The sequence below is a fragment of the Girardinichthys multiradiatus genome, chromosome 4, assembly GCF_021462225.1.
Source record: "Girardinichthys multiradiatus isolate DD_20200921_A chromosome 4, DD_fGirMul_XY1, whole genome shotgun sequence".
Taxonomy (NCBI): Eukaryota; Metazoa; Chordata; class Actinopteri; order Cyprinodontiformes; family Goodeidae; genus Girardinichthys; species Girardinichthys multiradiatus.
In genome coordinates, this window is record NC_061797.1 from 3,345,348 (window position 1) to 3,366,104 (window position 20,757).

Below are 20,757 nucleotides of genomic sequence, written 5' to 3' on the forward strand. Positions count from 1 at the left end.
ACATTGTACACAGTGCTAAACATGTGCTATCATCAGACAGACTGCACAGACTGGCGCAGGGCTCAGCATTGTTATAGTGTATTGCTCTGCTTCCACTGAAACATAAAATGCCCAGTGATATCTTGTCTTTTTTAGACAAAACAAACTGTATTGAGATTGTTGACAACCGTAATTGTATTTTTTTACCGATTCCAGTTGGCACAGGTGGTTATAGAAACCGTGTGAACCGTGTTTTAGTTGTCCAATGAATAGGTTAAACATGTGGAAATTCTCGCAAAGGTCTCAAAATGTGTAATGTAAAAGTATAATTTTACCAAAACACATGCATGGGACATTTTTAATGGTAGGGTGTCTTGAAAATAAATTTAGAATATTTCCTATGTTGATGTGAATGCTGACTTGCTTTGCAGGCACCAGTAATGAACCCACTGAAATAAAAACATAATGTAAAATTAAAAGTCATTATTGAGCACGTCCAGCAACATACAGTTGAACCTCTGACACAGATACTGTATATGACAGAAACAAATAGACCACCAGCTAGTAAGTGTGTGGAGTTACCTAATTGCTGAAGTAAACCAGTTGGCAACTTATTCAATTGATGACCAGTCTGTTTTATTTATTTAACACATGCATTTATCTTTTATATTTCAACAATTTTGTTCTTATATGGAATAAATTCTAGACCTTTGGTTTCAACAGTTAGGGCTGTATAAATGTTTAAGTGAGTCTGCAGTGAGTTTATCTTTGAGTCCAGGTGGTACAATGCACATGAGTGGGTTACAGACAGAAGGAATAACTGTTTTTCCTCGTGTTCAGGTTTGCTTGCTGAGGAAAAACACAAAATATAGCAAGTGGAGGAAATAGTGGAAATTTGTGATTACTTATACTTCCGTTTTGCATCCTTTCCTAGTCACTGCATTGTTGGATATTTAGAGGCGAGTATGTTAACCCATTGCAATTCAGGAAATCAAGACCATGTCACTAATAACTACTGTCTGATGAAAATAGTTAGGAGTTTGTGATGCTGCTCTCATTCCTCCACCAAACAGCTTCCAGTATGTGAGTATTTCTTCATTTAATCAATTCAGACTGCTTTTCTGCAAATTTGTGAAAAAGGTGTCCAGAGGTCATAAACCAACTGTATTGTGGTGGCTTTCACTGACTTCTGGACAAAATGTATTTCCACATTAGGGTTAGTGCAGGTTTGCTACAGGACCAGTCATACTCATTGTCCATCATCCTTTTAATATTTTTTATATGTTTAACAACAAACAAAACGATCCAATTTTTGGTCACTTATTATTTTTCTCTTATGTTGTTGTTTTACACAGTTAAAACTGTTTTGTCTTTGTGCTTCTATTTTGCAGGAAAAAAGGTTTCCAGACCTCAGTGTTATGATTTGGGGTTGTTTGGTTTTTGGTTTCTGTTTTTTTCTTATGTTTCTCACAGTTAAGGTTTTGACTCGTTCTTTTGTTATTATTCTTCTTAGATTTTGAATCATGCTTCTGTTATTTTCCTGGTCATGCTTCAGTTTCGTCGTCTTGTTCATGTTTTGTCAAGTTTGGTTTTCGGATCTGGTTATGCTTTTGCTTCATGTTTTTTCTAGTTTCTGTTAGTTTGTGTTTAAGAGTCTCTGTTTGTGCCGCAGCCACGTTTTGTTCTGTCTGTCAATTAAGTTTATTCGGTTCACCTGCCCAAACTAATCTGTCTCCTAGCTCCACCTGGTTTACTTTCCATACATACGCTCCTGTTCAGTTCTTCGTGGAAACATTTTTCACATGCTCATGTCTTGTTCTCACACCAAGTCTTGTCTTTTTGATCATGCCATGCCTGTCTTGTCTGCCCGTTTGTTTTGTTCCTGCCTCCTGCTGAGTGTGAGTTTTCGTAATTAAACCTTTTTTCACTTACCATCACGCTGCCTGCTCGTCTGCATTCTGGGGTCCTATATCTCACAAGTCATAACACTCAGTGAGTGTTGGCAAAATTAGTTCCTTCCAGATCTTTACATCGAATAGAAGAAATCACTCCTGCGACATGAGGCTGCCACCCTTGTACTTCACAATTAAAATGGTGCAAGCTTTCACCTTCTTTCACCAAATTTGATAAAAGTCCTAATGATCTGTCTTTTTTTCTCTTTTTTTCTCACTTTACACATCTTTGAGAAGTTCTTCATCTCTTCAAAACCCTCATTACAGTAAAAGAATTTTTCTCAAGTGTGTCTTTGCATCACACCATGATAAGAAAGTGATCAACTGACTATGTAGTTGTTGTCATTTACATTTCTTTAGTCAGGCCCACTACTATTACATTAGGACTGGCACCTAGAAGTGGAGGATCAGTGTGGATGACAACAACACCAGGATAAACTTTTACATTAACATGTCTGCATCGCAGCAAACAACCTCTGACACAAGTTCCACGACACTCCTCATCCCCTCAGTATGGAGGGTGGGCAGGACAATGAAGGGTCCAAGTTGATTCTGATCTCACATGAGCTGCAATCTAAATTTTGTCTGGAGTTAGAGACATATTCTTCTAACCATAAAATACAATTGCATTTATTTTGTGTTTCCTACTCCATGAAACCGGACAGTAAATATACCTAAATGGTATGGTGGAAATCTGTATTTTAAAATAGCAAGACCTCACCTCAATTCAATTCAGTTTTATTTATATAGTGCCAATTTACAACACATGTCGTGTCAAGGCACTTTACAAAGTCAATTCAATTGAATCATACAGATTTCAGACGGGTACATACATTCCAATTAATCCTAACTATCAAACAGTTCAGTCAGATTCAGTTTCAGTTTATTTTATTATTAATTCTGATTTGGGTTGGTGTTATAGTAAAAATATAAAAAAGAAATTTGAAATTGCTTTGCACTATTTGTTTAGGATTCTTTGGAGCAAAACTTTGAATGCAAGAGGTTTTTAATGTGTGACTCACAGAATATACGTTGTGTGATTATACTTAAGAATCTGATGAGGTGCAAATGTTTTGTATTTGTGAAAGACAGAAAAATTCTACAATTGCAAAACTCCTATAGCATTTCTTTCTTTTATTTCAAATTCACAGTTACAATGCACAGATACCTATGCTTCAGATTTACCTTCATCCCGGAGGAGTGAATGCTGCAAGTCAATGACTTTGAGCAATCTGCTGGGTTTCCTTAGATAGAACATCATTCTAACCAATTTTAATAAAAAACTTAATTTTACTGCATTTTCGTAACAAGCATCAATTTGATTGCCTGTACGTGACTTGGAATCCATGATTTGATTGAAATTACTTTTTTATGAAGTACCTTGAGACAATGGCTTGTGAATTTGTGCTATATACAGGTCCTTCTCAAAATATTAGCATATTGTGATAAAGTTCATTATTTTCCATGATGTAATGATGAAAATTTAACATTCATATATTTTAGATTCATTGCACACTAACAGAAATATTTCAGGTCTTTTATTGTCTTAATACAAATGATTTTGGCATGCAGCTCATGAAAACCCAAAATTCCTATCTCACAAAATTAGCATATCATTAAAAGGGTCTCTAAACGAGCTATGAACCTAATCATCGGAATCAACGAGTTAACTCTAAACACCTGCAAAAGATTCCTGAGGCCTTTAAAACTCCCAGCCTGGTTCATCACTCAAAACCCCAATCATGGGTAAGACTGCTGACCTGACTGCTGTCCAGAAGGCCACTATTGACACCCTCAAGCAAGAGGGTAAGACACAGAAATACATTTCTGAACGAATAGGCTGTTCCCAGAGTGCTGTATCAAGGCACCTCAGTGGGAAGTCTGTGGGAAGGAAAAAGTGTGGCGGAAAACGCTGCACAACGAGAAAAGGTGACCGGACCCTGAGGAAGATTGTGGAGAAGGGCCGATTCCAGACCTTGGGGGACCTGCGGAAGCAGTGGACTGAATCTGGAGTAGAAACATCCAGAGCCACCGTGCACAGGCGTGTGCAGGAAATGGGCTACAGGTGCCGCATTCCTCAGGTCAAGCCACTTTTGAACCAGAAACAGCGGCAGAAGCGCCTGACCTGGGCTACAGAGAAGAAGCACTGGACTGTTGCTCAGTGGTCCAAAGTACTTTTTTCGGATGAAAACAAATTCTGCATGTCATTCGGAAATCAAGGTGCCAGAGTCTGGAGGAAGACTGGGGAGAAGGAAATGCCAAAATGCCAGAAGTCCAGTGTCAAGTACCCACAGTCAGTGATGGTCTGGGGTGCCGTGTCAGCTGCTGGTGTTGGTCCACTGTGTTTTATCAAGGGCAGGGTCAATGCAGCTAGCTATCAGGAGATTTTGGAGCACTTCATGCTTCCATCTGCTGAAAAGCTTTATGGAGATGAAGATTTCATTTTTCAGCACGACCTGGCACCTGCTCACAGTGCCAAAACCACTGGTAAATGGTTTACTGACCATGGTATCACTGTGCTCAATTGGCCTGCCAACTCTCCTGACCTAAACCCCATAGAGAATCTGTGGGATATTGTGAAGAGAACGTTGAGAGACTCAAGACCCAACACTCTGGATGAGCTAAAGGACGCTATCGAAGCATCCTGGGCCTCCATAAGACCTCAGCAGTGCCACAGGCTGATTGCCTCCATGCCACGCCGCATTGAAGCAGTCATTTCTGCCAAAGGATTCCCAACCAAGTATTGAGTGCATAACTGTACATGATTATTTGAAAGTCGACATTTTTTGTATAAAAAACACTTTTCTTTTATTGGTCGGATGAAATATGCTAATTTTGTGAGATGGGAATTTTGGGTTTTCATGAGCTGTATGCCAAAATCATCCGTATTAAGACAATAAAAGACCTGAAATATTTCAGTTAGTGTGCAATGAATCAAAAATATATGAATGTTAAATTTTCAACATTACATTATGGAAAATAATTAACTTTATCACAATATGCTAATATTTTGAGAAGGACCTGTAAATAAACTGAATTTATTTGAATTGAATCTGCTGTTCAGAAAGCACCCACACCCCACGTGTGCAGGCCATGCACAGTGTCAATGGGTTGAACATTATGTCAGATTGTAGGTAGATCTAATTACCTTTTTTCATTAACATTGCCTACCTTTGCCACAAACCATTTTCTTCCTGTTCTCTCTGACTTTACAAAACTTATCAAGAGCAACCAACAGGATGCTGAGGTTAGCATCCTATTCATAGTTTGAGTAAAGGACTATTTCACTCCTTTTAATAAATCTGATCTGTTTGATTATGATTCAAAGTGCATAAATTGTTAAACGAAAGACAGATTACTTAAAAACAATCAATGTTCTCTCAGCTGAGTTTGTTTGCACATTATGTATTCTATATGTGAATCTTGATTACAATACATTTAAAACAGTTATAATGTTTGCTTTACAAGCAAAACCAATGTTCCACACATTATAAAATGTGTTTTAAAAATCTGCCATTAGTTAGAACAGGAAGTCACCTGCTTCACTGGTGGATGTCCTTCTTTTACACTTTGACAGGTAAGCAGAGTGCCATCACACAGTTTAGGATGATGCTGAATCTTACTGAGAACAGTTATTGTTGGCTGGACTGTGTAGGCCTGACGGCATGGCAAAATATCGTATCTCGCCATTTAAATATGTTTGCCTCTAAATTACACATGTATTGTCCGATTCACTCCAAACTGAAAATGGTTGATCTTAGTTAACCCCCAAACGGCTCTTTTGGATTATATGGTCAATTGATGACATCACTTTAGCCTGCCCACTGACAATCGAATGACAGGTTTCCTAGCTGATTGAACTTCCTTGACAGTCTGTAGAAGTTTCAAACTTTGTCTAAAGATACATAATAATTTTAGATATCATTTTCACAACACAATGACATTTTTAATATTCCTTCCCCACAAAACAGGATGGTGGAATTTCGGCCAAATTTTAAATGCTTCGTGCCGGAGGAGAACTTGGCACGTCTGAAGGTCATATGAAAGCTTGCTCACAGTACTGCCTAATTGAGACGTGCAGAATTGAGTGGCAGGCTTGTCAGTGGTGTGGAGGCGATGATGCAAGACTCCCGAGGTCACGACACGGGCCGAGTGGCGCTAAGCTGCGAGGGATGCCGAATGTTGCTTGCAGCTTTAATTCTTCTTGATCTCACTGTTGACTTTGACACAGTAGATCATCAGATTTCATTATCAGAACTGGAATAGTCTGTTGGTGTGAAGGTCACATCACTTAAATGGTTTAAGGCCTACTTATCTAACAGACGTTTTTCTCTCCAAATTGGAAAGTTTTTTTTCCGCGGAGGCCCCACCTAAACATGGGGTGCTTCATGGCTCTATTTTAGGTCCCATTTTATTTTCTCTCTATTTGCTTCCACTGGGTTTCATTGTTGTCCAGTTGAGATCCACATTTGTTTACCTTTAAAATCTGGTAGGGCCCAGTGTTTCGAGAATCTACAGTGTTTAAACATGGATGGAGCTGAATTTTGTCTGCTTAAATTAAGATAAAACAGATTGGATTTAGGAAAAGTGACTTGTTGATAGGATGCAGCAGTGCTGTTGGCTCCTTTGACTCATCAGACTGTCTTTTCATTATTATTCTTGGGGTTATTTTTGAAAATAACCTTACATTTGACAGACAGGTCCATGTGGTATTTATGTCTAGTTTTTATCATCTAAGGCTAATTATCCAACTGGTGCCTTATCTTCCTCATGATGCGCTTGAAAGGGTCATTAATGCTTTTATCTTTTCTATCCTGCACTACTGCAACTCTCTTTATGGTGAGATAGACATTAGCCCTATATTGCATTCTCTTCACTGGCTTCCTGTTTCTTCTAAAGTTGTTTTTTAAATGTTACTCTTGGTTTTTAAATGTTTAAGTAGTCTGGCACCTCCTTATCTTTCTGAGCTCCTATATAGTTATAATCCTGACAGAGCTCTGGGATCTAAAGATCATTGCTCTCAATTTAATTGAATTGAATCCAAGGATTCGACTTGTGAGACTAGGGGAGACAGCCTTCTCAGCCACAGGTCCTAAATTCTGGAATGGTCTTTGTCTTTCTGTGAGGTCTACCAGAACTCTGAATAATTTTAAATATATAAAGAGACGGAAGGCCACTGTCCTGTCAGTTTTGCAACATGAACCTGTTGTGCAACAATGGGTTTGGTTTGGGCAGTGATTGGTTTAACTATTAGCAACTATTAATAAATATCAGTAATTATTAACACAATTACTTTTAAAGACAGAATATACATTTTTGTCATACTAACAAATCAGGAATTATTAGCCAAACAACTTTCTGTCTGGTATTGGCCTGTGAATTCCAGCCCAATATGGCGTAGTATTATAGAAAAATACATGAAAGGGAAGACTGGAGCACTGCCGTTTGGTAACAGCAATTCCTGCTCAGATATACAGCATAAACAAACAAAATTTAAGTTTATATACAGAATAATCCAACTCCAAGAACACATATACACTTTTTTGTTTTTTTAATCTTTATTTTACGGTGGCCGGGGTACGTTGGCCGGGGGGTGCAAAACACTTTTACAAGTACCAAAACAAATTTACATTTCAGAAAACAATTTAACAAGATGCAAAACGCTTTTACAAGTACTAAAACAAGTTTACATTTGACAAAATCAACCGGAAAGGGAATGTACCAACACCGAGGCTGACCCGGAAGTCAGCCTCAGGGGCTGCATCCTTCGAAGGTCCCGGTCTACGTGGGCTGGGTCCTTCGTCGACCGCTAAAACCAGCGCCATAGAAAAAGAAAGGGTCCTTCTATGGCGTTGGCTAAAACCACGGAGGCCGGAAATGAGCAGCTGTGGATTGGGACGGTCTAGCCTTTACCAGTTGTTCCCGCCCTCACCTCAGCGTAACAGCTGTCGCCTAGCAACCGTAGCTGCGAGGAGAAAAAAGCAGTTAAAGCACAATGGAGCCGAAATTCTGGTAGATTTATTTTTAATTTTTGAGGAACTTCAGCAGTTTTATCGTCGTCGCAGACATCTCCTTTATTTTATCTCCGGCTGGGACAATCATGTTCAGGTAAAAAAGATGTTTGATTTAACTAGCCAATAAACAAAGATAGCAACTTTGTGGCTAAAGTATATCGACATATTATATATATATATATATATATATATATATATATATATATAAACAACTTTCAATTTTAAGATAGATGGGAATTATAAAGTATTTGATCCCCTCTGGCTGTTCTTAGATAATTATATAATAATGCAGTGTTTTTGGTGTATTAGTATCTACTTGCTTTGATCACTTAAAATATCCAGAAGTATGCCTTAAAAATAAAGTGTTTTTCCATCTCCATTCTTCCCATTTCTAGACCAGAACCCTTTACTGCAGGATCAACCTGAGTGTCCCAGTCCTGATTGCTTCTTCAACCAGGAGGACACTAGGCCTGATTTTCGGCTGAGCAGGGAGTCTCTGACAGTGCTGCTTAATCTTTTGCACCAGGATAGGCAACATGGATGGGGTGCTACTATTGAGACCTTGGTTTTTCTTTTCTGGCTGGCAAGTGGCACATCCTACAGAGTGGTCTGCAGAGTGTTTGAGATGCCTCGCTCTACTGTCCATCGCATCGTCCACAGAGTTACAGAGGAGATCGTGGCTATTCGTCACCAGGTCATCTACCTTCTAAAGACCCCTGAGGACTTGAACGCAGTGTCCCGTGAGTTTGCAGGGCTGGCACGCCACAGAGGTTTTCTTAAAGCTGTGGGTGCAATTAATGGCTGCCATATCCGCTTCAGGTGTCCAAGCAGCCCTGATGGTCAGTTCTACAGGAACAGGAAACTCTTCCCTTCCATAATCCTGCAAGCAGTTTCTGAGAGCCATTTTATTGACACGTTTGTGGGCTGGCCTGGGTCAGTGCATGACTCCACGGTGCTCCGCCACAGCCCACTACAGTTTATCCTCCTCCAGGGCATTTTATCCTTCCTGATGGAGGGTACCCATGCCTCCAATATCCACTCCCCCTCATCACTCCCTACAAGAGGACAAGACAGGGTGTGGAAGCCCAGCGCTTTAACAGCCATCATTCCAAAAACACGCTCTATAATAGAGCGTGTTTTTGGGCCATCTTCCTACAAGCGCTGAAGGTGTACCACACCTTTGTACCTCATGTAAGTTTTGACCTAGATCCATTTTAATATATACGTTATACATAATATATACACATACACATATATCTTTTAAATTGTTTTCAGGTCATAATAGCATGCGCCATCCTCCACAACATCTGCCTTGGTGCTGGGGATGTCATGGCCCCAGAAGATGACCCAGAGGAGGCTGTAGAAGAGGATGAGGGTGAGGTTTGGACTGAGACAGTCAGCGTTGCTCTCTGGTGGGACCAGCTTTCAGCTGAGGTGTTTGCCCTGGAGGAGGTACCACCAGAACATGACTACTGTGTCAGCCAAGTATTTTATTATAGATGTGATTAATTTTTTAGGGGTATAACTAATTGTAATATTTTGTGAGCACCATCTTCTAATTCTGCATTTTTCCGATTAGCTCTTAGTGATGTGGCAGCCGTCAATTCAGCCAGCCCTTTAAACCCACTTGATGGACGATACCGTGGACAGTGGAGAGAGGCATCACAAACATCTGCAGACCACCTGTGTGACGCTTCGCTCACCATCCAGAAAGACTAACCACAGGTCTCAGTTGCAGCGTCCCATCCAAGTCTCTGACCTTGTGAGAGATTTAGCCACACTGCCAGACTTTCTGTTCAGAAAGACATCTGCCTCTTTGTTCTGTTGAAGAGGTGATCCTGGAACCGGTCACTCAGGTTAATCCTGCTGTCGCCATTGTAAATACTTGTACATAGTTTTATTTGATGCCTTTTGTCTTGTAATCTTGATCTGTTTGAATGTTTTCTTCCCCCATTCTGTTTAAAGTGCTGTTTGTATTTTTCATAATAAATTCTGTTTATAACTTTAAATGAAGTTGATGTATTATTAGATCAAATGGAAAAAACATTAGTGACAAAAACAATTTTGAAATGTATTAGAACGCCTTAAAACTTTAAGAAACAATCTGAACAAAACTTAATATTTCTTATGTAGCACCTTATTTTGGTGCCATTCTTTGGAAAACAGTCTGTGCCCTCATGTCCTCCCTGATTAAATCCATCATCTCCTCATATCTGTCCCTCTTTCTTTTCTGACCTCTTCCTGCTGGCTCACTGTCTTCCTTCTCCATCTGGTTGCCCACCACTCCGCTTGGCCCTGGAGTATCCGCGAAGGATACTCACGACCCATCCTTCAAATCGGGCAAAAGAAGGACACATTTGTCTGCCGCATTTGAGGGAGTCTCGGAATGATTCATGAATTGGGACAGCCTTCGTCGCCGCGCTGTAACGTAATCGGCCTACAAATACGGCCTTCGAAGAATGCAGCCCCTGAGGCTAACTTCCGGGTTAACCTCAGCGTTGGTACATTCCCTTTCTGGTTGATTTTGTCAAATGTAAATTTGTTTCAGTACTTGTAAAAGTGTTTTGCATCTTGTTAAATTGTTTTCTGAAATGTAAATTTGTTTTCTGAAATGTAAATTTGTTTTCTGAAATGTAAATTTGTTTTCTGAAATGTAAATTTGTTTCGGTACTTGTAAAAGTGTTTTGCATCTTGTTAAATTGTTTTCTGAAATGTAAATTTGTTTTCTGAAATGTAAATTTGTTTTCTGAAATGTAAATTTGTTTCGGTACTTGTAAAAGTGTTTTGCATCTTGTTAAATTGTTTTCTGAAATGTAAATTTGTTTTCTGAAATGTAAATTTGTTTTGGTACTTGTAAAAGTGTTTTGCATCTTTTTAAATTGTTTTCTGAAATGTAAATTTGTTTCGGTACTTGTAAAAGTGTTTTGCATCTTGTTAAATTGTTTTCTGAAATGTAAATTTGTTTTCTGAAATGTAAATTTGTTTTGGTACTTGTAAAAGTGTTTTGCATCTTTTTAAATTGTTTTCTGAAATGTAAATTTGTTTTCTGAAATGTAAATTTGTTTCAGAACTTGTAAAATTGTTTCGCATCTTGTTGTTTTTTAAAATGTTAATTTGTCTTTAGGTTTGTAAAAGTGTCGTAGATTTTGTAGTGTTGGTTTGCACCCCCCGGCCACTGTATTATTGAATATATATATATATATATATATATATATATATTTATACAAAAAATAACAGGGCACACATTGTAATGGGACAGCACAACAAAAAAGTGAATAGTGATAGCGTGTTATAAAGCATAGGAAAGAGAGATAATTATGCAAGCTGAAGGCAAATATATCAAAATCTGAAGACCAGTTAAAAATTGCAAAATGTTGCTTATTGCACTTTTGGTCTACCCACTGGTGGTGCCTCTCAATTCAGCTGTCTGGGGGGCAATGTCTGCTCCTCGGACTGGCACACGCAGGCAGTGTGAGGTGCTGGAATGAGAGTCTGACCCGTTGGCATGCAGTGCTGTGGTTAAGATGTTGTCTTCTTCAGGGAATGGGGAAAATCACTTCAATAAGAGACATTGTCTCTTCTTTGGGAATCTCTACCTCTGATTTTTGCTCTGCAGAAGGTCAGAAAGAAGGGTCAAGATGACAAGTCTTATTTTGGCTGGTTTATGATCAACGGATACACAAACAGAATGTTTCCGCCAACAATGGACCTCGCGGATGACCATCAGGCTAGCTCCATGGACCTCTTTACTTTCCTGTCTCGGGAGGCGGAGAAGCCGTTGCGCCGTTCTGCAGGGCTGTCAGTGCCGCAGTGGGCTTATGATGGATCCAGGTTGGCGATTCCATGTCCGGGGGCAGGTCCCCTTCGTCGCTGTTCTCCGCCTGTTCCTCTGGCTGCGCACTCTGGTCCGGCAGTGAAGCCCTCGCCCTCCTCCCGCCGCAAGAAACGTCGAGTGCCTTCCTGTGGTTCGGCTGCCAAGGAGGTGGATTCCCTGCCAGCCTACGTGAGGGCTGCGGCAAGTAAGCCCGAAATTCAGTCATGAGGCAGACAACCTGTCTACTTTTAAGGCTAGGCTTAAAACTTTCCTTTTTGGTTATAGTTAGAGTTGCTTAGGTTATCCTGAGATACTTCTGTAGTTATGCTGCTATAGGCTTAGACTGCTGGAGGACAGAATGACTACTTTCGCTCTCTCTGCTACATTCTCATACTACTCTCCAATTGTGCATTATTTGCTGTTATTTCAGCATTTAACTTTATGATGTCTTACTTTTGTTTTCTCTTCCAAGAAGCTACACCTGGCCTGGCTCTGTATTTAGCCATCACACCTTCCTGAAGGAACTTCCAGCAAATATCTTTCTCATTCAAACATTCACTATAAAAAAGCCAATATTCAAAGAGGAAGTCAGTATCCATGTTTACTGCAGTGTTTGAAACATTTGCCCAGTGTGAGCAGACGGCCCAGTTCTTCTTGACCAGTGACCCGTTAACCTTTTGTGTATGTAAAATTAGGACATTTGTGTGTCTTCAGACTATCTATCAGATGTCTTTGGAAGCAAATGCAAATGATTTGTTTGGAAATGTGCCTGTAGTAATTACCTTTAAAATTCTGCAGCTAGTTCATTTCAGTCTCCTACTAATTGCAAATAGTACATCCATATGTATAACTTGTTTGTAGGTGTCTGTAAGAAACGCCATAGAAAGATTCTACAATTTAATTTCAGTATTTAAATATTTGCCAGTACGCAGCTTGAAAAGGTTTGCACACAAAGTGCCGACGTTTGCCTTAAATAGAAAAAAGTTTGCAAAAATCGATTCATAAGATTTAAAAAACAGAATTCATCTTCACTCAGGTATCACTGCTAAAACAGGTTGCCAAAATGTAAAAAACTAGGCTGCATAGTTGCCAACTATATGGTATCGTTGTATGGTACTAACTAATGAGCTTAGATGCAGGTCATCTCTACAAGAGGACAGAGGCCTCCTGGTGAGAAGGACTCATCAGTTCACTATGGTCATGCTTCAAGACACAAACCCACAAGCATAAGGAAGTTGATCAAGTGTATGCAATGAGGTCAGAGGGATGTGTGGGAAGACAAGGATGGCGTGAGAACACAAGGCGCAGAGTAGGAAAAGAAACCTCGTACTTTTTTATGGATCCATATTGTTCTGCAGAAGTGACCACAGGCTGGACACATGTCTGAAATATGGGCAACAGGTGGCAAGACGTTTTTGCTGTTGTCAGTATACATAGGTAATTTAACGATGATGCCAACACCCAACACAGTGAACAATGGGATAGGAAATTGGGTTTTATATTTGAATATGATCAAGAATTGGAGACTTTTTTTTTTTTTACAAAAATAGAATTTTCTTCTCAGACTTTTATTACTCACAGCCATTGTTTTGAAGAAATTTACTTGTACAAACTCCCAGTTCCTAGGCCCCTAAAAACATCATATCAATTTCTGCTAATTAATCACAAGACTTGTTGCATTTCTGGTAAATTCTCAAATCTAAATGAAATCAAATAAAAAATTAAATTTGTCAGAAACATGCAACTTCTCAGTTGTAGCATAATATAATAAATACTACCACAGAAATTATGAAATGAGGAAGTTAACGTAATGTTAAGCTGACCTAAAATGCATGCCACTCCCTGAATCTGTCTCTCGTGGGAGGAAAGCAGGCACAGATGGGTATTCTCATGTAACACTGAGATTGAAAGTCATGCATAAGCATAACTCGGGTCAAGGCAGACCGTATGTCAAATGTTAATGTTTGTTTCTGCTGAGAATAATCTTTACCAAGAAGAGAAAACAACACTGACAAGTCACATTTCAAAGTAAATAGTAAATTTCAACACAATACCGACTTCTACTGCTCAATATCATTAGACCTTAGATGATAAAAGGTACTGTTCACATTGTCTGCGATCTAAACTTATTCTATTATCCACACTTTCATGAAGGCTATCTGATTTTTGGTACCTAATTTTACACAAATGTACCGGAAAAGTCCAGCTACAGGACAAGAAAGAATTGCTCCTCTTGTAGCTTCTCCATCCCTCATTTTATCAGATCATTTGCTACTCGATTACAAATGCACAAATTCTCCAGAGTGGGCTTGCCAGCCATCCTGTTTGTCTGATGAATGGTTCCCGCCAACATGACAAGGCAGCAGGCTGCAGGCCACAGGGCTGATAGGCTGCGATATTGTGTTGAACGCAACTGCTTGCTTGAACTATTGTCTGAATAAGCGCTACTGTCTCTGAGACAAAAGAAGCACCTGCCTGATCTCCTCAAAGCATGCACACACGCAGGCACACACACACACACACACACACACACACACACACACACACACACACACACACATACACACACACAGACCGGTCTGCCGTGTGCCGAACACAAGGCCACTTTTTGTCAATACAAGGGATCTGAGAATTGACATGAAACACACACTCCAGGCTTATGTGTTTCTGTGAATTTGCATGCAAAGGTTATGGTCATTGGCAGGAGAGGGATGGGGTTGTGTGTATGGAACCTGGGTGTTTTTGTGTATGTGCATGGGGGTGAGAATGCTCACAGTTGGAGTCAGTTTGGCGGGAAAGTCAGGCTTGTTGAATCTACATCTGTTCTACAGTGTGCCAGACTGCACACCACACTGTAAAAAACACACATGCAATTTCACCCAGCCATTTGTGAGTAACAGAAAAGCATCATGTTGTCATGTGTCTCATTAACAGCAGGTCAATCCATCCATCTGTGTGTGTGTGTGTGTGCAGCGGAAGCAACACTAAAACACTTGTTGCACATCTGTCCTCCAATTACAAGCTTCTGTAGTAAAAGAGAGGCTGTGTTGATTCAACCAGCCATCTATTGACAGTCATCCAAGGAGAAATAGACAGACTCAGCTATAGCTGTTTGGCTTTAGCATCTGCCATTATTTAAAAGAGTGACTGTGTTTTCATTTGCTCTCATTAGCATCAAAATCCCAATCTTAAATCTGTTTAATAAGCAGTTGTTGCAAATAAATAAAAAATTTAAAAGTAGTTACACTCCTGATGGAATGGTTTGTTGATTAGAGTGACAAATAAAGACAGAATTTTAATGTGGGGCTAAAGATTCCAAGATTATTTTTGGCAAGAGATAATAGTTTTGTCAAAATACTAAAAGTCAAACCAAAACAACTCTAAAACAAAGATTATCTGCCTGCCAGAAATGGTCTATATCGGGAGTCTCAAAACCCCAGTCTCTAGTCCAAATCCAGACCCAGAAAGCATTTTGTCCAGACCGCAAAGTATTTTCTCATTTATTATGTAGATATAGACATTTTATTCCTGCTGGCTGCCACGTTTGAATTCTGAACTTACATGACGGGCAGCTTTGTGTGTCAGCGACATTCCCGCCCACACTCTAAGCCAGCTGGTGGCAGTAATGCACCACATCACCGTATGACAACCGCAGAAAACAACAAAGAAGAAGCTATTCGGGGGGTCCTTGAACGTGGGTTACTAGCTTGAGAGCTCAGGCTTGCTGACAGTACAATGATTTGGTGGTACACAGATGAGTGAGTTAAAGAAGAGGGCTTTGTCAAAAATACATAAAGTGGACTATGAACATCGCACATTTAAAGATGAATGGACGGAAGCCTACACTCATTTCATTGGGTGTAAGGCCAGTCTGCCTTAAATGTTCTGAATCAGTTGAACTTATAAAGAGTGGAAATCTAGAGACATTATGAAACCAAACATAGGAACTTCAACCAAAGCTATCCACCTGGGTCTGACGGTAGGACAAGGAGAATAAGTGAACTCGGGACAGTATGAGCGAGTAAACACAGTCTCTTAAAGCACAACAGCGAGCATACGAGTGTTCACTGCGAGTACAGTGGATTTTAGGAAAACACAAAAAGCCTTTCACTGACTAGGAAATGATAAAAGAGTGCATGGAAGCTGTGACAGAAACACCTTTAGATGGAAAAGAAGAACAACAATTTAAGGAAAAGATTAAGCAAATTGCCATGCCTGCCACAAGCACAAGGAGAGCAGAAATGTTGTACCAAGATGTACAGACCCAGCTAGACTGTGCCATTCAAAGTATATTGAATGTATATTCAAAGCATATGAATAATTGATCAGTAGTAAAATAACAAAAACTGCAGTATTAAGTAAATGTTAAATAAAAATGAAAGAAAATATTTTTGCCAGTAGATTTAAAATGTTTGGATCCTAAAGTGATTGTATGATGGAGGTAGGGGACCCCCACAGCCAGTTTTAGTGTGGAGAAACACGTTCATGCTGTTAAACTTAAATTTCATTGTTTCAGTATGAATAAATATGGAAAAATAAATAAAACTGTAACTGTCCCAGTTTCTTCATTTTATCTTGATAACATTTATCCCTCATTAAACCGCCACCTTAACGTGGTGGATATCATGAATTGGTTAGATAGTCAAAGTAGAACAAAACCAGAGGATGAAACAGACTCAGCACACAGGATAAGACGGTAAATGAGGTTTATTTCTACTGTAGACTTTGTTTAAGGAATCTTGAGCTAGAGTTGTCCAGAAGCCAGAGGAGGAGGAGGTAAACCCAGGAATACAAGGAGAGAGAGAGAGAGAGTACTGGTGATGAGAATATTTACAGTGCAGTCCTTAGGAGGGAGTATTACCAGATGTTGGCAGGCAGATAGGCAGATAGGCAGGTCGACAGGCAGACAGGCAGGCAGACGGATGGGCAGACAGACAGGAGTCCACATAACTGAGGTTATGTTCCAGCAAAGGTCTGTATCAGCAGCTACCTTAAGAAGCCCATGAGCTCATTAAGAGAATGTGTTGCAGCTGCAGACAATGAGCTGCCAGAACCAACCAGAAGGGGAGGAGCAGAGATCCTACAGTGGAGGGGTTTGAGTGCTCTGATGATCCTAAAGGTTATGTTGTGTGGGCCTTAAATGTCCCTGGTAGGGTCTCCCATGGCAAACAGAATCTGGGTGAATGGTCAGACAAAGAGCGGTTCAGATGCCTTCATGAGGACCACTAGAAAGAAGCGCCTGACGTTGCCCGGTATGGCGGAACCGGGGTCCCAGTCCCACCCCGGAGCCAGGCCTGGGGTTGGGACTTGTCAGCAATTGCCTCGTGGCTGTATTTGTCTCTGACCCTGCAGGGCCAAGCCCAAATAAGAGATGCAAGGCCATCCCCCAGGAGAAACCATGAGGGACTGGTGCAAAGAGGATTGGGCAAAGATGAAGGTGGAGACCTCAACAACCCAATCTCCGGATGTTTAAATTGGCTCTAGGGATGTGGAATGTCACCTCGCTGGGGGAAAGGAGTCTGAGCTTGTGCGGCAGATTGAGAGATATCGGCTAGAAATAATCGGGCTCACCTCCATGCACAACATCGGCTTTGGAACCCAGCTCCTTGAGAGAGGTTAGACTCTCTTCTACTCTGGAGTGGCCTGAGGGGAGAGGCAATGGGCTGGTGTGGATTTGCTTGCTCCCCCCAGCAAAGGTGTCACGTGTTGAGGTTTTACCCAGTGGATGAGAGGGTCGCATCCCTGTGCCTTCGGGTTGGGGACAGGTCTCTGACTATTGTTTTGGCCTACGGGCCAAGCGGTGGTGCAGAGTACCCTGCCTTCTTGGCGTCTGTGTTGGGAGTGCTGGATAGTGGCCCTTTTGGGGACTCAGTCATTCTGCTAGAGGACTTCAACACCCACGTGGGAAACGACAATGACACCTGGAGGGGTGTGATTGGGAGGAATTGCCTCCCCAATCTGAACCCAAGTGGTGTTTCATTATTGGACTTCTGTGCCGGTCAAGGATTGTCCATAATGAACACCATGTTCAAGCATAAGGGTGTACATTTACATTTGTACGTTTGGCACCAGGACACCCTAGACAGGATGTCGATAACCGACTATGTAGTCGTGTCTTTGAACCTTCGGCTGCATGTCTTGGACACTCGGCTGAAGAAAGGGGCTGACCCTTCCACCAATCCACCAAGAGGACGAAGCCAGACTTGGCAGGCCCAGCCGTATAGTGAGGGTCTGCTGGGAACTTCTGGTGGAGCCTTCAGCCAGGGATGTATTCAATTCAGTTCAGTTCAATTTAGTTGTATTTATATAGCGCCAATTCACAACACATGTTGTCTCAAGGCACTTCACAAAGTCAGCTCAATCTAATCATACAGATTTAAAGTCAGGGACATACATTCCAATTAATCCTAACTATCGAACAGTGCAGTCAGATTCAGTTATTTTTTCAAATTGGTTAAAAAGGTTTTCTATCTAAGGAAACCCAGCAGATTGCATCGAGTGAGTGACTTTTAGTATTCACTCCTACTGGATGAGCATGTAGCGACAGTGGACAGTCATTGGCGTTGACTTTGCAGCAATCCCTCATACTGAGCATGCATGTAGCGACAGTGGAGAGGAAAAACTCCCTTTTAACAGGAAGAAACCTCCAGCTGAACCAGGCTCAGTGTGAGCGGCCATCTGCCACGATCGACTGGGGGTATTTGAGGGCAGACACAGAAAAACAACACAGAAACACTGCAGGAGTAATTTCTATGGGAAGGAAAAGTAAAATGTTAATGGATGTAGCTCCTTTAGTGGCTTCATCTAGGAAGAAAAAAACAGATAAACTATGAGCCACTTTTCAAGTTTAGAGAGTATGAAAGAGAGCACATATAGTTAGCCGCAGTAAAAGCTCAGTCAGTAGCTATGTCTAGGGAAAAAATAAGGTTAAACACCGAAAGACAGGGCCAAGTGTATCATCAGTAGAAGGTGAGCATTAAGTTGTTGGCAGCAGAAGCTTGGACACGCCCCCCCCTCCAGGAAGGTGTCACAGGTTGACATAGAGTCAGGCCAGGTGTAGCTTTTTGGAAGAGAAAAGAGAGATAACATAAAGTTAAAAGATGAAATAACAGCCAATAATGCAAAATTGGAGAGTAGTATGAGAATGTAACAGAGAGAGTGAAATTGGTCATTATGTTCACCAGCAGACTAAGCCTATAGCAGCATAATTACAGAGATAGCTCAGGATAACATAAGCAACTCTAACTATAAGCTTTATCAAAAAGGAAAGTTTTAAGCCTAGCCTTAAAAGTAGACAGGTTGTCTGCCTCATGGACTAAAACTGGGAGCTGGTTCCACAGGAGAGGAGCCTGATAACTAAAGGATCTGCCTCCCATTCTAATTCTAGAGACTCCAGGAACCGCCAGTAGTTAGGAATATATGGAACAAACAGATCTCTGATTTATGATGGCACTTGATCGTCAAGGGCTTTGTATGTGAGAAGGAGAATTTTAAATGCTATTCTGGATTTAACAGGGAGCCAGTGAAGGAAAGCTAAAATAGGAGAAATATGATCTCTCTTTTAAATTTTCATCAGATGCTACTGCATTTTGGATCAGCTGAAGGCTTTTAACTGCATTTTGTGGACATCCTGATAGTAAAGAATTACAATAGTCCAGCCTTGAAGTAACAAATGCATGGGCTAGTTTTTCATCGTCACTCCTGGATAGGATATTTCTCATTTTGGCAATGTTCCAGAGGTGAAAGAAGGAAATACTAGAATCCTATTTAATATGGGATTTAATTGACATTTCCGGGTCAAAAATAACACCAAGGTTTTTTACTTTATTACCAGAGGTCAATTTAATGCCATCCAGTTTAAGTGACTGACTAAGCAGTTTCTTTTTCAAAGACTCCGGTCCAAAGACGACGACTTCTGTCTTGTCTTAATTAGAAGCAGAAAACTTAAAGTCATCCAAGTTTTTATGTCTTCAAGACATGCTTGTAGTCTATCTGACTGGTTGGGCTCATCAGGATATATGAATAAGTAAAGCTGAGTATCTGCATAACGGTGAAAATTTATCCCATGCTGCCTGATTATTTTACCTATTGGAAGCATATATATAGTGAAGAGAATTGGCCCAAATACTGAACCCTGTGGTACACTGGTAAGAAAGAAAAATCTGTCACAAATGCAGATGGGTTGGTGGTGACTTGTGGGCTGGGATCTGGGACTATGCATTCTACATACCATCACCTGATTGGCCTGAGGCCCCGGCTGTGTGGGCTCTGCTGAAGGACTGCTATGGGGAGCTGCCCTTGGTGGCTGCACGCTGGCTAAGGGGCCTCGGCTATCTGCTGGTTTTTCAACACCCTCGCCTCCAGAGCTACAAAAATGCTACATTTATTACATGTACCATTATCACTAAAGGAGGCAGAGGAGTAACTGAACATCTGACACAGAGAGCAGGAGAGAGGAGGAGACTCAGAGAGAGAAACAGCAGAAAAGGTAGCCATGGTGGAGCTAACGCTCAGCTAGCGACCCCTCACCACCACAAGAAAAACCGTGTAGGCCACAGAGGGTCCCCAAACATTAAATGCAGAAACACATGTTTTGGACACTCGGGTGAAGAGAGGGGCTGAGCTGTCCACTGATTACCACCTGGTGGTGAGTTGGATCTGCTGGAGCAGGAGAAAGCTGGACAGACTTGGCTGGCCCAAGCGCATAGTGAGGGTCTGCTGGGAACATCTGGCAGAGCCCTCGGCCAGGGATGCATTCAACTCTCACCTCCGGGAGAGCTTTAACCAGATTCCGAGGGATGTTGGAGACATAGAGTCCGAATGGACCATGTTCTCACATCTATTGTCAATGCTGCTGTCCGTAGCTGCGGCCGTAAGGTCTGCGGTGCCTGTCGCGGCGGCAATCCCTGAACCCGGTGGTGGACACCGGCAGTAAGGGACGCTGTCAAGCTGAAGAAGGAGTCCTATTGGCTGTGGTTGGCTTGTGGGACTCCTGAGG